Raw genomic sequence first — 14,861 nt, 5'->3', positions numbered from 1 at the left:
CTACTGTCGTATTTCCCAGTCATTTGCTCATCCACTTTCTTAGTACGTCTTTGTTGTTAGCTGAAGAACCGGTGGCTTAGTGTGGGGCTGGAGGCGTTAGTTAAGCTAACCCGTGTGGGTTTGAGGCAGGGGAAGATGGAGGTTTGTTTGAGGCAGTAGCATCACCTGGATGGGTGGGTGGCGGATGCTCGGGGGCGGGGGGCTGTGAGGCAGGGCAGATCGATACCTGGCACCAGCCGCCTCGCCTGCCAGATTTTGACACACTCACATGACACCAATTTATATCGATCGCTCCTGAGTCCTACATCAGCTAATTGATGTTCATGTAAAGTGATGGTTCTCCTCAGTGCACGATCTCATCCCCATCCATGGTCGCTACGTCACCCTGCAAGTGGTCTGTGGCCCTCACTCATTCCTCATGTCCTAACCCATCCTCCTCTTCCTCCTCCTCCTCCTCCTCTTGGCCCGTACCCTCACCTTGCGCCATCATCTTCCTGACCCACTTGACTCCTGCCTGGCCCCATCCTCCCCTCCACCATCACAAGCCTCCCACTACCTATGTTGCCTCATCCTCCGTCGCCTCCACCTTTATTTCTCAAGTCTCTCTTCTCCACGCCTTCCCTTATTCTTCCACTTCACCCTTTTCCCTGCATAGCTCCCCCATTGCACCTCCTGCTCTCTCCCCCCCCCCTTTCAATGTCCCATCCTGGTCCTGCCCCCTACTCCACCTCACCTCATCCCACCCTTTTCTCCGCAACTTTTCTCTCTTCCTTTTGTGGTCTCCTACTCGTGGTGAGCCCTATCTGCTGGTCATGTTTCAGGCACATTCTCATCGTAGATCCTCCTGGCTAGGTGAGGTAGGTAAGTGCTCGCCCCTTGTCCCGTCCCAGCCCGGGGGTCCATTTAAGGTATCGTCCCTGGCTGATGATGATGATGATGATACCTTAATTAAAGCACTCGAGTCCTCCTGAGAGCTTCTCTCACTCTCTCTGTCCTCGTCCCTGGTAACAACACGCCCCAGCCTCGGTAGCTCCCCCGTCGTGTATTCTAGCTGGCACTGAACATGTTTTCCACACCAGTTTTTATCCCTTTTTTTTAACACCCTTTTACCTCGTTTATCCTCAGTAATTGCTTTTATTTTTCGACTGCGGATTTGGAAATATTCTCCGTAATTTAGTAAGTATTTGACTTAGTGGTCGAACGTAAAGTACATCATCAGTGAACGGACGTATTCTGTTGGTCTTGGGAGGTCCGTCTCCTGAGCTTCACAGCTCACTCTGGGATGGAAGCCTACCGTTGTCCCTCAGGTCGGTCAGGGTATTTGAGGCGGTACGCTTACGTGCCCTCCACAACTAGGAAAGTATAACCGGTGAGCTTTGTCATTTCTCCATTGATCCGTTCCTATTAGCAAGACAAACATAGAAGACACTATAAGGTATTAACCTCATAATGAAGAGGTGCAATAACCATGAAAAGGAAAAATATCGTGAACAACCTGATCCCAGGATTATCCAGTACATCACCTCGATCCATACGAACATTATGTGGTGTACAGTGAGGAAATTTTAGAAGGCTCTAGGTGGGTCTTTACATAGAGTATCAACCAGTGAGGGTGTAGTGGTTACGTGGTCCTGCGGGCTGCGGTTTCCAATAGCTTGGTAGACCATCGAGCTGAGCAGATAGGAGTCAACCCGAGCTGTGCAAGTACAAGTCCTACCCAGGTGTCGTAAGGTATGATAAAGGACCTGATGATGTATTGGTTTAGTTTTGACGGAAGATGTCTGACTATATCATGTTTTGATGCTTAGAAAGTTTATATAGCCAGCTTTATTGTTTGGTGAATAAGTTACTCGTACAATTTTCAGCTAAGGTTAGCTTGAAAGTTGCTGGTGATACACATTTTTCGTTGTTGTTGTTTACTGGAAGAAGTTTGGTGAAAATGATAGTTGTAAAGGGACAGCTAGCGCCTTAATGAGTTGCAAGCACGCGCACATGTGCGTTTATTCTGAGGTTTTATCTTTCATTATTCATGCCAAGCATTTATGTATCAGTCTTCCTTTTCCTCATGTTTTGCTGGCGTCTTCAGTTGCCTCTGCTGGTATCTTCCCAGACCCATTTTACCCTCGTTCATCCTCTGATCCATCAACCTCGCCGGGCCCGTCTGCTGCGCTGCAGCGTTTGGATTGGGCTTTCCCCTTCGGTCTCCCACGAGTTAGCTAGCTAGCCCGTCCTTTTCTCCATCATTATATCTGAGCCTGACCTTTGACCTCTTCGAGAATAGGTCAGTGAGACGGCAAATTAAGAGGCGTCCGATCGTGATTTGCCGATACACTTTGGTCATTACGTGCAGTCTGTCCCGGACTCACACCTGTTAACCTCATGATCACGATGGGACGACTCATGAACACACTAAGATGATTGGGCCTCAAACCTGACCTAGAAGGCGCCTTATCAATGGCTAGAGCCACTCTAACCAAGGGTCTTACCATCAAACACAGAAAATTTAGAGAAATGGAATTCAGGGGTCATCAGTCTATAGTTTAACTAACTAAAGGTAATTACAAATCTTAAATCTTGACCAGAAGTAAGTATTTGCCCTCCAAGATCCTGAGGAAAAGTAATTACTGGCCTTTCCCGAAGTATTAGAAACGTCATGTTGAGGCTAATGCAATCCTTCAGGAAAGAACTATTTAATTTTCCTGCCGTGAAGCTGGCCCCGCCCCTCCTGCATCATCCATGATGCAGGAGCGATGATTGCAGCTTTTGATATTTTCTGTAGGCCCGTCTGCTTCTCAGTCTTGTTTGTTTGCCTAATCTGCAGTTTCTAATTCCAGCAGGTCATTATCGTAGTGGACAGACTAAAAAAAGTAGCCTTCCTGGATTTTCCATGCATAGATTATGACGCTTTTACTGGGTCTGAGCTCAGAGCAATATCGATTGGGAGCTCTTAACCTCCTTTGATGTCCTCCGTTAAATGAGAGGAGGTTTTATATGGAAACCGTTGAACGTTTTCGTTATAGACTTTCTCTGAGTTGATATATATGTTGAGGTTAACCCCTGACAGTGTTCGAGTCAGGTGATTGCTCATGCTAGGGTCATCAGTGGGAACTTATGCCCTTGTAGCAAGTGATCATTTTCTGATTCTCTACTTGACCTTCGCGTGTATTCTTCAAATTTCAGGTCGTCCATTATCATACCTGAATTTTGGAAGGACCGGTACTTGTTTCGCAGTATGTTTAGGTCTTCTGTCCCCACTTATGTTAAAGTTTGGTCTTCCCTGGCCACATTTAAGTAACGTTTTAGTCGTCTTGACCTCCCTACTTACATCTTTCCTACCCCTTTCCCTTCTGTACCTCTTCCTTCGTACACCTCCCTTCCATTTCCAAATCTCCTGCTCCACGCTCCCTTCCCTTCCCCTTTGTGCAGCCACTTTTGCATATCCTTTTTACTCTTCTCCCTGACCCTCCTACCTCGTATTCGACTCTGACTACCCATCCCACCCTCCTCTTGCTTCTACCTTGCCTCAACCCTGCCTCTTTCCTGCCTCAGTCCTGCTTCTCTCCCTCTCCTATCCTTCTGGCTCTGCACGGCTCGTCCCCCTGCCTTGCCTATGCCTGTGAGCAATGATTGTGCATCCCATCGGCCCAGATATTAATCATTAAAAGATAGTTCCTCTTAAACCGTGATGCCAGAGGCACAATGGCTTTTGGGGCACAACTGAAACATTTGGGAAATCGAGCGTATTTCCAAGTTTTTGTTGGGTTTTATAAAGGGAGGCGGGCCTGGCCACGAATAGCGGTCGCTTTATTAGGATTTTTTTTTTTTCGCTCGTGCGCTTTGGAACATATGGTTGTGTGTGTGTGTGTGTGTGTGTGTGTGTGTGTTTCCTGTTTATGTGCTTACACATACCTACATGTTTCGTTGAGGGAGGGGAAGAGAGACAGAGAGATCGACGTTAAGAGACATTAAGATTGACGTAGAGTGAGATAGAGACTGTGCGAGGAAGATTGTGATTGAATATTGAGAGAGAGAGAGAGAGAAGATAGAGAGAGAAGAGAGAGAGAGAAGAGAGAGAGAGAAGAGAGAGAGAGAAGAGAGAGAGAGAAGAGAGAGAGAGAAGAGAGAGAGAGAAGAGAGAGAGAGAAGAGAGAGAGAGAGAGAGAGAGAGAGAGAGAGAGAGAGAGAGAGAGAGAGAGAGAGAGAGAGAGAGAGAGAGAGAGAGAGAGAGATTTGCTCTTGCACCGTAGCTCCAGCAGCGAGTGAGGAGGAAGTTTACTAATATTGATAATTAGGTTTAGGGGGAAGAGAGAAGGTTACGTTGGGCTGGAGAAGCCAGCGAGTCTGCCATCTTCTTCATCTCTCCAGCTTTAGCATGAGACCGTCTCTCCATCCGTGGCCTCTTATTCCTGCTTGTTCCCCTTATCTGACGTGTATCTTACAGTGGCTTTGGAGGTCCTTACCTCCTTGCCTGGGCGTGGAACCTGACCTTATGTTAGGTATACATTTCCATTGGTTTTGGAGGTTCTCTACTTGCTACTGGTATACCTTACGATGGTTTTGGAGGTCATCTACTTCCCAAAGCTGGGTCTGGAACCTTCCCTTCCCTTATGTATACCTTACAATGGTTTCTAAGGTTTTCTGCCCACACAGCTGGGTTTGGAACCAAGCGAGTAGACTGATGGATTAAGTTTTCTGGGGAAGTTTGGCAGCAGACGGAGTTCTGGAGATGGAGGCAAGACACCGACCCAACTGAAGGGTATTCTGGAGGTAAAGAGAGAGGAAGAAGGATCAACAGATGACTTTGTTCGATGTTACAGTGGAATACGGATGACTGTTGACAGCAGCAGACCAAATATTTGATGTAATGGTAAAGGTGAGGGTTGGGTTGATGTAGGACTTGTGGTTGATGAAATGATTGGAGAGGGATGGGCGTTGTGGGTGATGACTCATCACGTCATCGCTGCAGGCAGGGTAAGAAGACTAGGTGTGTCACGTTCCTCAGCTGTGATGAATTACCCAGGACGCTTGTGTAAAGAAGGGTCCTGGTGTTTGTTAATACACCCTTCCCAGAGGCTCCTGCAGCCCAAGACTGCGCTACTTCCAGTCGCATGGAAATGTGGACTCCTTTGGAGTGAGAAGTACCTCGACGAGGTATGTCCTCGCCAAAGGTAACTTTATCCCCCAGCAGGAGACGTATCTTGATGCATAGTTCAGGAAGGAGTAGGGTAAGGTGGCGTCGTTCTAGCGTATAGCAGGTGTGATCAGTATGCATGTAGCAGGTCGGGTGGCCACGTTAAGTAGAGCAAGAGAGCCGGGCGGGCCGGCCGGCTCCCGTCGGGCGTGCGTCGGAGGGCGCTGCACTGCGGGACCGCCCACGTCCCGTCCCGTCCCGTCCCGTCCTGTGCTCTCTTTCCTTTCCATCTTCCGTGTCTGTCTCCCACGCTGGGTAACTGAACCCTGTAACATGCAGTTGCTCCCCTCCCTCCTCCCCTCATCTTAACCCTCATCTCGCGTCCTCTTTACCTCGGCTAATTCCTCGTCGGGTCAGTTTAGTCTCCTCACACCACGTATTATTTAGCATGAAGGATACCAAGGTGATCAGAAGCAGGTCATTTTTCCGTTTTGTTCTATATAATTTGTTTATGATTTCATCTTGAGCCATCCTTATATTATGCGCCGTTCGAACTTTCCCTGTTTGCAGAACAGGCTGGACACTACGGTGTGTGGAACAGTCTGGACACAATGGCATGGAACAGGCTGAACACAGTGGTTCGTGGAACAAGCTGTACACTAAGGTCTGTGGACAGGCTAACGACCCGTGGAGTGTTGTCGTCGTCTGTTTTTGCTCTGCCGGTCGAACGATCTCACCTGAACCCCTCAGGAGTCAAGGTCGTCCTCCGGTCGTTATGGAGGAATGGTCGTCCTCATGTCGTCGCCCACCAAAGTTTTCCCTCAGCATTGCGGGCGACCCTAACTCCTTTGAAACATTTTCTTCACTCTTCCTTCAGCAGCAACCGAGCAACGTAAGTGGCCTTAAATATGGGAGGTTCTTGAACCTCCTCAGCTCTTGTGACGGGACTGAGGGCAGGCCTTTCGCTCGAGGAGAGTTCGATGTTCATGGGGACTTTGTAGATGGTGTGTGTAGATAGACGGGGAGGCTGTCATTGCGAGCGTAGGGACAGGTTAAGTCTCCAAGTGGCGCGGCATGATTATGGGCGTAGGGACAGGTTAAGTCTCCAGGTGGCGCGGCATGAGTGTGGACGTGGGTAGGAGGCGCGCCTGTCATGCACCAGTGAATCTTGCCGTGATACCGCCGATGCTTTACACATCTGGCCTGACCTTATCCTTCTGCCTGTGACCCCTGTATGGTGAACCTGCCTGAAGCATAGTTCCCTGCCTCAGTCTGTCTCTCCGTGCCAGGTACATAGCTCTTCCCCGTGTCACATGAGTGTGACCCTTGCTGGTGTAGAGTTCCCACGTACCTTACCTTACTCTTACTATGTCCTAATATAACCCCGGCCTCTGAAGAGATCTTCTCCACCTTGTATTAGACTCAGTCCTGAGCACTTCTATTCTGCCCTCGCTGATGTCTTGTTCTCAGTGTCATCTCCCAGTAATTCTCTTATTCCGTCTCATCTGGCGTCCTGTCTCAGTCTTCCCGTGTACACCGCCTCAATGATCGTCTTATTTCCTCCTGTTGCGTCATCCCGAGTGTTTCATCCACCTTCTCCTCCGTCCTTTGTTCGCCGTGTCTGTGCTTGGCCTCCTGTCTCTCTCCTGTTTTCCTTTTTTTATTGTCATCTCCCACGACTCATGCTTCTACCTCCGTGCACATAGGCATGGCCATGTTGTTTATGTCATCACCCTCACCGATGACAACCATTCACTTTAAGTCGTGGGAACCACACACCAAGACGGTTCCCGTCTTCCTCACCACCCATTTTTTTTTTTTTTCCCCTCCCGTCCTTGGGCCGCGTCGTTATCCCCCTCGTCTCATGAGCCCAGGCCTGGGACAGACAAAGAAGAGCCAAGATCAATTAAGATCTCACATTCTTCTCAACTCCTCACCAAACACTTGGTGGACGCCGTCGCGTCTGTTCGTCGCCGTTGGCAGAGGCCCTTCATGCTTGGTGGCTCCTTCCTTCCTCCATCCGTCTTTGTGACCTATTTCTACGTTTTTTTTTTTTTTTTTTTGCTTCATTTTCTCTCAGGCTTAGGTTTCTCGTGCTTTATTCCATTTGTCATATTTTTTTTCACTTATCTCAGTCTGTCTTATTATTTCTCGTTTCATTCTCTCATTCAGAGTTTTTCTCATTTCACGCTATTAACAATTAAGTTTTTGTCTTATTTCGTTGTCCTAGTTTCCCGTATAATCTTTTACCCTGCTGACATTCTTGTACCTATGTTATGTTTGGGTATCATATGTTATCCCATGGCCGTACACCAAAACTGATTTTTCTTCTTCCCCTTGGTGAATTTTAATACTGGTCCAACGCCGAAGTTTCCTTTTATATTCATGTTTGTGAACGTCTCCCTTCTTTGGGGCTCCGTTGATTAGTCTCGCAGCTTTCATCTGGAATGTCTTTGTCTTTTTAACTTTTTAGTTAGTGTGGACGCTTCCAAACCTTCTTGTGAATATTGGTCTGAGAATATTTAAAAAAGAGAAAACAGCACATTGATTTTTATGATGCGTTACCTTCCCTTGTTCCTGGGGATTACGCTTCAGGATTCGTAATTCATTTATACTGTGTTTATTTCATCATTTGTTGTATCTCTCGCTGTCATTCGCAATTTTTGAAGCGATCGGCATTTTTTTTTTTTTCGTGGTCGGCAGTCTTTGTGTTCTACATTTGATGCGTGGTTAGAAGACCGCTAAAACTATCGTTAGGTAAATTAAGGTCCCAGACCCAGATGTGGGGTTAAAAGACCTCGAAACGATCATTAGGTAAATGTGATGTAAAGATCCAAACGCCATTATGGGCGGTAGAGGACTTTCTAACCTTTGTTAGGTAAAACGTTATGCAGGCTCCCAGACCCAGCTGTGGGGGTGTAAACACCTCTGAAACCATTTGGGTGGTACAGACTGCTGAAGGTAAGGTGATCTGCATATAAAAAAAGCTTGCTGCGGTAACAGTGTCTACAGAGAATTTGCAAAATTGATCCACTGAACAAGAGAAAGATTTACATAAAAGGAAATTGTTACAGATTTCAAGGCTCGTGTCTCTCCATCCTAATACCGGCATACAGCAAGGAACACCTTGACTTGTTTAAAGAAAGGAGCGAAATAAATATTAAAGCATTTTTCTGGAAGGTTTATAAGACCCTCCAGGTTACACAGTATATAATACACGGGAACTTCAATAGTGCACGAGGGAGGTCCTCAAGTATGGGTGTGTATCGTCGCTGACGGATCTGAGAGGAAGGTAAAACACAGTCCTTGAAGCCAGCGGCGGCAAGATGTATGGAAGGTTAGACAAAGGGATTCTGTACGAGTCCTGACGCAACTACCTTCGTCTTGAGAAAGTTCTTATCGTATTGCCTTTTTTTTTTTTTTTTTCTTAGCCGTCGCATTACATAATGAAGTCAGCGGTGGTACATACATTGGTGGTAAAGAGACATTCACATTGCATTTTCATATATAATTTTTAATCTTGGGTGTTGGAGCGCCTGGTGGGGGAGTAAGGTTCTTGCGTCATATTGTAAGGAGGATGTTTGGTCAAGGTTCGTCGACTCGTTAAAAATGTTAATGAGATGTGTAATAATTTGCCGAAGGTGTAAATTTTCCCTTGGAAGTTTGGCCGGCAAGTGGCTGTTGGGGAAGAACGGAGGCAGAAGATGCCACGGATAAGAGAGGTGAAGGAGGAAACAGTGCTTAGGCTGAAGGTGGAGACTGTTTCCTCGCGCAAGGGAGGAACCTAGCCACACTATCCTGTTGGGGCTGACAACTTTCCTTGGTTTTCTGCACTTCCGGGAATGGTTGGTTGGGAATGTCTCTACGGGGCAGACCCGTGGAGGAAAGAGGTGTGATGCTGTGGTCTTGATTATTTACTCCGATGCTCGTGAAGGTGAAAAGCAGACTGGGGGTTGAGAGGGTAGTTTGAGACAAACTCAGAGACACACCGTCATACATACACAAGAGATACACACACAAGCACCCCGTAAGCAACGAGCGATGGCGCGTAATGGGCTCTTGTAAGACAGGATTGGATGGTTGGTGTTGTCTGAGTAGGGAATAGTGGGCTAGATCGTTTTGATAATGGCACCAGTGGCAGAGTTATGTGGTGGTATTATTGTGGTGTAGTTGGCTTAGGAATAGTACTTGAAGTTCGTTGTGGTAGTGATGGTTGTGATGTATATGTTGTGTAGGAGGAATCTAAGGGAGGCTGTCCTTATGATTGAATACTGTTGTTGTGTGGTGAGAGAGAAGGACCGGATTCTCATGTTCTGTAGTTGTTGATGTCAGGGGATAAGGTGGTTGTGTTGTGTGTGCCTCATTACCTGCTGTGGTGGCCGGGCCTATGTTGATGACCGTCGATGATGGCCCCTGATGGCCCTCTGTAGTTCAAATGCTCTCCATTAATGGCCTGAACACCATGACCAAGGATTTTTTCTCGCCATTTTTTTCCTTCTCTTCTTCTTCTTTAAGTAGCCATTTGGACTGTATTATTTCCTACAGCATCTCAGTTTTTCATTGGCCAGTGATTAACAAATTCCACTGAGTGCGTCGTTCCAGCGAGACATTACCTGTGCTTCCAGGTTAAGACATTAGACCTTCCAGTAATTCCCCCGTCTGTATTATGGACTATGTGTCCCGTGCTAACAATGACAGTGGTGGGTGTTTTAGCCTCTCCCATTAATTCACATGTTTTGCTGAATCGATGCTGGTAGGAAAGGACATTTGCATGTTTTCTGGTTCAGCATTTTGTTTTGCCTTTATGTCGTTGTGTTAGCAGACAACAGTATTCTAGTCAGGAGAGAACAAGTTTTTTAAAGATAGTTTTGTTTGTTGTGACGTTAGAACACACAACACTATTCTAGTCAGGGGAAAACAAGTGATTTAAAGTCGTAGGCATCGTTGTCGATGCTTCCCAGATTGTGAAGTTCCTCAATATCTTTCTTGTCTTTCTCTTCATGGCTTCGACAGTTACTATTGTTGTCTTTTCCAAGCAGGTGATATTTCCCGACATCATCTCGTCTGAGTCTGCGACGCATCTCTCGTGTATTCAGTGAGGTAATTTCTCAGTTCTTTCCGTTGTGGAGTTGATTTCCCCGTCTCACTCCGACAGTCATTATTTCAAAATATTTATCATATTTTATTGTCACCTCATTTTTGTGTCAGTTGCAATTTTATCCTCCTTATGTTGGAGTTCTTAACCTCACCTCTTCTTACCTTACATTACCCCATCCTTACTGTGTCATTTTACCCCATTTTGTCTCATTTGACCTTCACATTCCATCATTTTAGCCAATTTCTCAGCCTCTTTGAGGTGAAGGGCCCAAACCCGCTGTTGTATCAAAGTATAAGGTAGTTTATAGTAGGTTATCATATATCAAGAGTATTTTCTTTTGAGTAATTTCTGAATAACGTGCTTTTTATTGTTAGAACGATTGACTAGTGTCTCTGCTTACGACCGAGAAGTGTTGAGAATTATTGTTTCTATCGTTGCTGAAATCTGTATTTTCCTGTAAAGTTTGTAAACTTCGGTAAATGATGTGGTTAAACTTTGTAAGTGTGGCATTTCCAGTGACGTGATGGATGGAAAATATTTCAAATGTTCCTCGGGTTAGCCTGATGGAGAACAACGGCGAGTGTACAAGGAAGGCAGAGAGTGGCTATAACACTGATGGAGTGAGGGAGGCACAGTGAGGACAGGTGTCCAGAACCGTCACTGAGTAAATGGGGCAAGGAGCCATTGGTGAGGAAAAGTATAGTGAATGAGAGAGAGAGAGAGAGAGAGAGAGAGAGAGAGAGAGAGAGAGAGAGAGAGGAGAGAGAGAGAGAGAGTACACTATGTATGTAATCCCGGATGCGAACGTGAGTAAAACAAGAGAGATTGATACTGGTGAAAGTATTATCATGGAAATTGAATTGAGGGATAGTGACTGAAATATATGACTGGCATCTAGCGAGATGGAGGGACATAGAAGGAGTATAGGAGGGAGGTAGGGAATGTAAATGAATTAAACATCACGGATAACAAGAGAGAGAGAGACGAGGTGACATAGAAGGAATATGTGAAGGAGAGAGTGTGACTGAATTATACGTCACGGATAACAAAGATAGCATGATATAGAAGGAGTATATGAAGGAGGGAGAGAGTATAGGGAATAGTTATGCGAGGAGAGAGAACATAGACATGTAGATTAAGGGTGTAATGACATTGGGTCCGCCGAGAATGCCGTGAGCGACGGAAGAATGGCATGACGGAATGATTTAATGCATGACTGTATAAGTGAGCGAGGGAGGGGACGGACTAGTGGCGCTGTAGGGCAGTCACAGAGGAGAGGAACAAGCTGGCATTGCCGTCAACCGTAGCAGCCAGACTACTAATGAAGTGATTAGCATTAGATTTGTCCAGGTGATTGGTGGGGCGCCAGGAGTGGAGGCCATTACGGTAGGTGGTGACCTCACACACACACACACACACACACACACACACACACACACACACACACACAGAGGTGTGAATTTTTCCGGCGATGTCAGCGTTGGTCATGCTGTGTGAAGATTCTGACTCGTTTATTCCTCCTGCAGGAGTTTGGGTCTGTGGTGTGCACATGAATATTTCATCACGTGTAGCTAAGAGTATGGGTAAGTGGAGAGTAACACTCGTACACGGAACAGGAAGATGAACTTACTGTAACATCTGGGGCCGCACAGTGTCCATCGCTTTCCCCGTAAATATTACGAGATTAGTCGACCAGCCGGTGGAAATAGACAGAAGCGCTTTTGATAGATATTCACAAAGGGCAAATAATCAACCGGGCTGCTTAGTGGACACGTAGATCTGCCAGACGCGGCCTCAGGTATCTTAGGTGATCAGAGCAGCAACCCAACTCGGTCTCATACGAGGCAAGAGTTAACCTTCAGTGGTATACGTGGTTTCCACGTCGCCCTGTGGTAATGAGATTTCGGGGAGTTGTTTAATTAACCGGTTATAAAAATAGAGAAAGGGTTGGGCGGGAAGGAGCGTGGGAGAGGCAGCAGTATTACGGGTATAGCAGCATGGATCCCGAGGTTTATCTACATATACATACATTACGTACCTGTCCCAGCTTTCCCAGATTTGACGGTTCCTTTATTACCTTCTCCAGAGGAGAGTTTCCCCGTGAAATTGAGCTGCTCTCAAGAAAACGGATTACAGCCCGGCTCTGATAGTGAAGACGTAGTGTGGGTATATTGCACCTTCACTAGTAAGTAATTGCTTCTCTCAAGAAAGTGAAGGAAGGTAAAGATCCATTACACGTACATGGATACAAGCTACACACATGGCCAGCAGTGTATCGCAAGCTACATAGTTAATGTATACCTGGTTTATGTCTGATATACGTAGTGAACACAATTACATAAAAGTTTGTGAATTACTTGGTATAATACTTGCTTGGTACATGATATTATTGTCGCTTGTAGTGATGAATTCATATTTTGTCGGACGTTGCAACAACACATGAGGGTTATAGGTTCTCTATTCTCTGGTGTTGTAGAGCTTGTCAAGCCCGAGTTGGGTTTCATGACTTACCAAGACGTTCATTACCACCTGTTTTATGCTCTGGGCAGGTGTCCCCATAGCTCATGCCTACATGGCCGCTACATGTGGCTTGATTACTTTATTATTTCGGAAGTTAGTTTCATCTTGATTTAGTCCCGAGGGTGTGGAAGGCGCACAGAGGAGCAACAATGCAGTGAGGTCCCAGACCGAGTCTGAGAGAGAGAGAGAGAGAGAGAGAGAGAGAGAGAGAGAGAGAGAGAGAGAGAGAGAGAGAGAGAGAGAGTTTATTCAGTGAATCCAAACGATTATATAGTTTTATGTGATATCTGACCAAGTCTCTGTTTGGCCATACAAGTGTCGCAGGAGAAGGGTGTAGTGTGTGTGGTGTGTAGCGACACAGCCCTTAATTTTGGGCTCTGCACCTGCTCTGTGCCAGGTAAAGCCCTGGACCCGCACCGTGCCAGGTAAAGCCCTTTGCCCGGTATTTTTGTCGAGTAGTTGTGCCGTGCCCCTGCGGCGCACTAAGCTCTTAAGAGTTAGTGGGAGCAGGGGACTTTCTTTTGGTTCTTTGTGTGACTTGGTTCTCCTGTCTTGCCTCTAATTCGGTCTTAAATATTCCCATCTTTATTCTTTTATTTTTCTTGCCTTCTTAGATTTATTGATTTTTTCTCCATGAATATGCTTCCGTCTCATGCGTCTTCCTGTCAGCTTTTAGCTTCAATTCATATCCTAATTGTAGGTCTCCTATAGTTCTCCAGTCTATATTTCTCAAGTTTGTAGCTGTAATCTTTCTGTATCTCACTTCCTGACTGTAACTCGCCTTGCGTCTCAACTGCTCTTCGTTCAGTAACTCTTTTCTCATCTTCTCTCAGCTCTTAATATTTATCATTCATCCTGCCTTACAGAAGCTTCCCTCATGTTTGCTCTCACAGGGGCAAGAGGGAGAGCCCTTCCGCCTGTAGCTTAATGTGGACGCTTGTTAATTCTTCTTATGTTTGGAGATTTTACCATGCATTTTACATCAGCATCCCAGCACCAGTTACTTCCGGCTTTCTTCACACACAAGCCCTGGGTAGATGTACGAGACCCGAGGTGTTCTCTGAATATTCTCTCTCTCTCTCTCTCTCTCTCTCTCTCTCTCTCTCTCTCTCTCTCTCTCTCTCTCTCTCTCTCTCTCTCTCCAGTCGTACAGTGAACTTATTGGCTGATTATTACCTTTCTTTCTTGGTAGGGAAATTGCTGTTATTGCCTATTGATCTCTAAGATTTGAACGGAGGCAGAAATAATAAAGATAACAATAATAATGATAATAATTGTATTTGGGCTTACAGAAGAGTCACTTGCCTTCCATATTTTCTTACGCCAGGAATGACGGTTATCGTATATGTAGTAGTTGGGGTAAACAACGAAGAGATGGAGGGAAAAAGATAAAAGATAGATAGCTAGAGCAAGAGAGGAAGATATGACAGACGCAACACGTATCCATTCCTGAGAGGAGAGACATAACAAGGCAGCTGTCTCCTGTAGCTCACACGAAATACGTTCCACTTTCCAGTCGCTTGCATCACATCCCGTTCCACGGGCGAGGGTCGATCAGCCCCTGGAAAGACATCCTCGCGGCTTTTCCAGCCCAAGCGAAAAACAAGGCCGTTTTCTACCGGTGATTTCTACCTAAGGAGTCGCCTAATTGGCTCAGGTGACCTGGTCTAATTTGAACACCTTGTTATGGTCGTGTTTGTTCCTAGCGCTTTGTTGTACCCTCTTGGTGGGGGGCAACCGTGGGTCGGAGTTTCTTGAGTCTTGTTTACATGCCATTAGCGCGGCGTGGCCTTGAGTGACGCTAATACAGGAGGGTAATTACTGAGGTCTGCTGCTGCTGCTGCTGCTGGGTGGTAAATTAGTGTTTCCTGCCTCCAGTCGGACGGAGGAAATTTGATTTTCTGCGATTGGTGAGTTGGTTTGGGTCCCGGCGGCCAGCCTGGCCACCAGGACCCCTTGGTGCCCCGCCGTAATTCATGCCAGAAATACTGAATGACCTTCCGCCCCGGAGGGTCTCTACCGCCTCCTTTCCTGCACGTGTATATGTTTATTGTGCTCACCAGCGAGCGTCTTCGTCTCTGTCTGTCCTTCCAATGCTCTTCATTCTTATTC

Source organism: Panulirus ornatus, chromosome 49 (assembly GCF_036320965.1).
Source record: "Panulirus ornatus isolate Po-2019 chromosome 49, ASM3632096v1, whole genome shotgun sequence".
Lineage (NCBI taxonomy): Eukaryota > Metazoa > Arthropoda > Malacostraca > Decapoda > Palinuridae > Panulirus > Panulirus ornatus.
The sequence above is the reverse complement of the archived record's forward strand: the minus strand, read 5'-3'. Positions refer to the sequence as shown.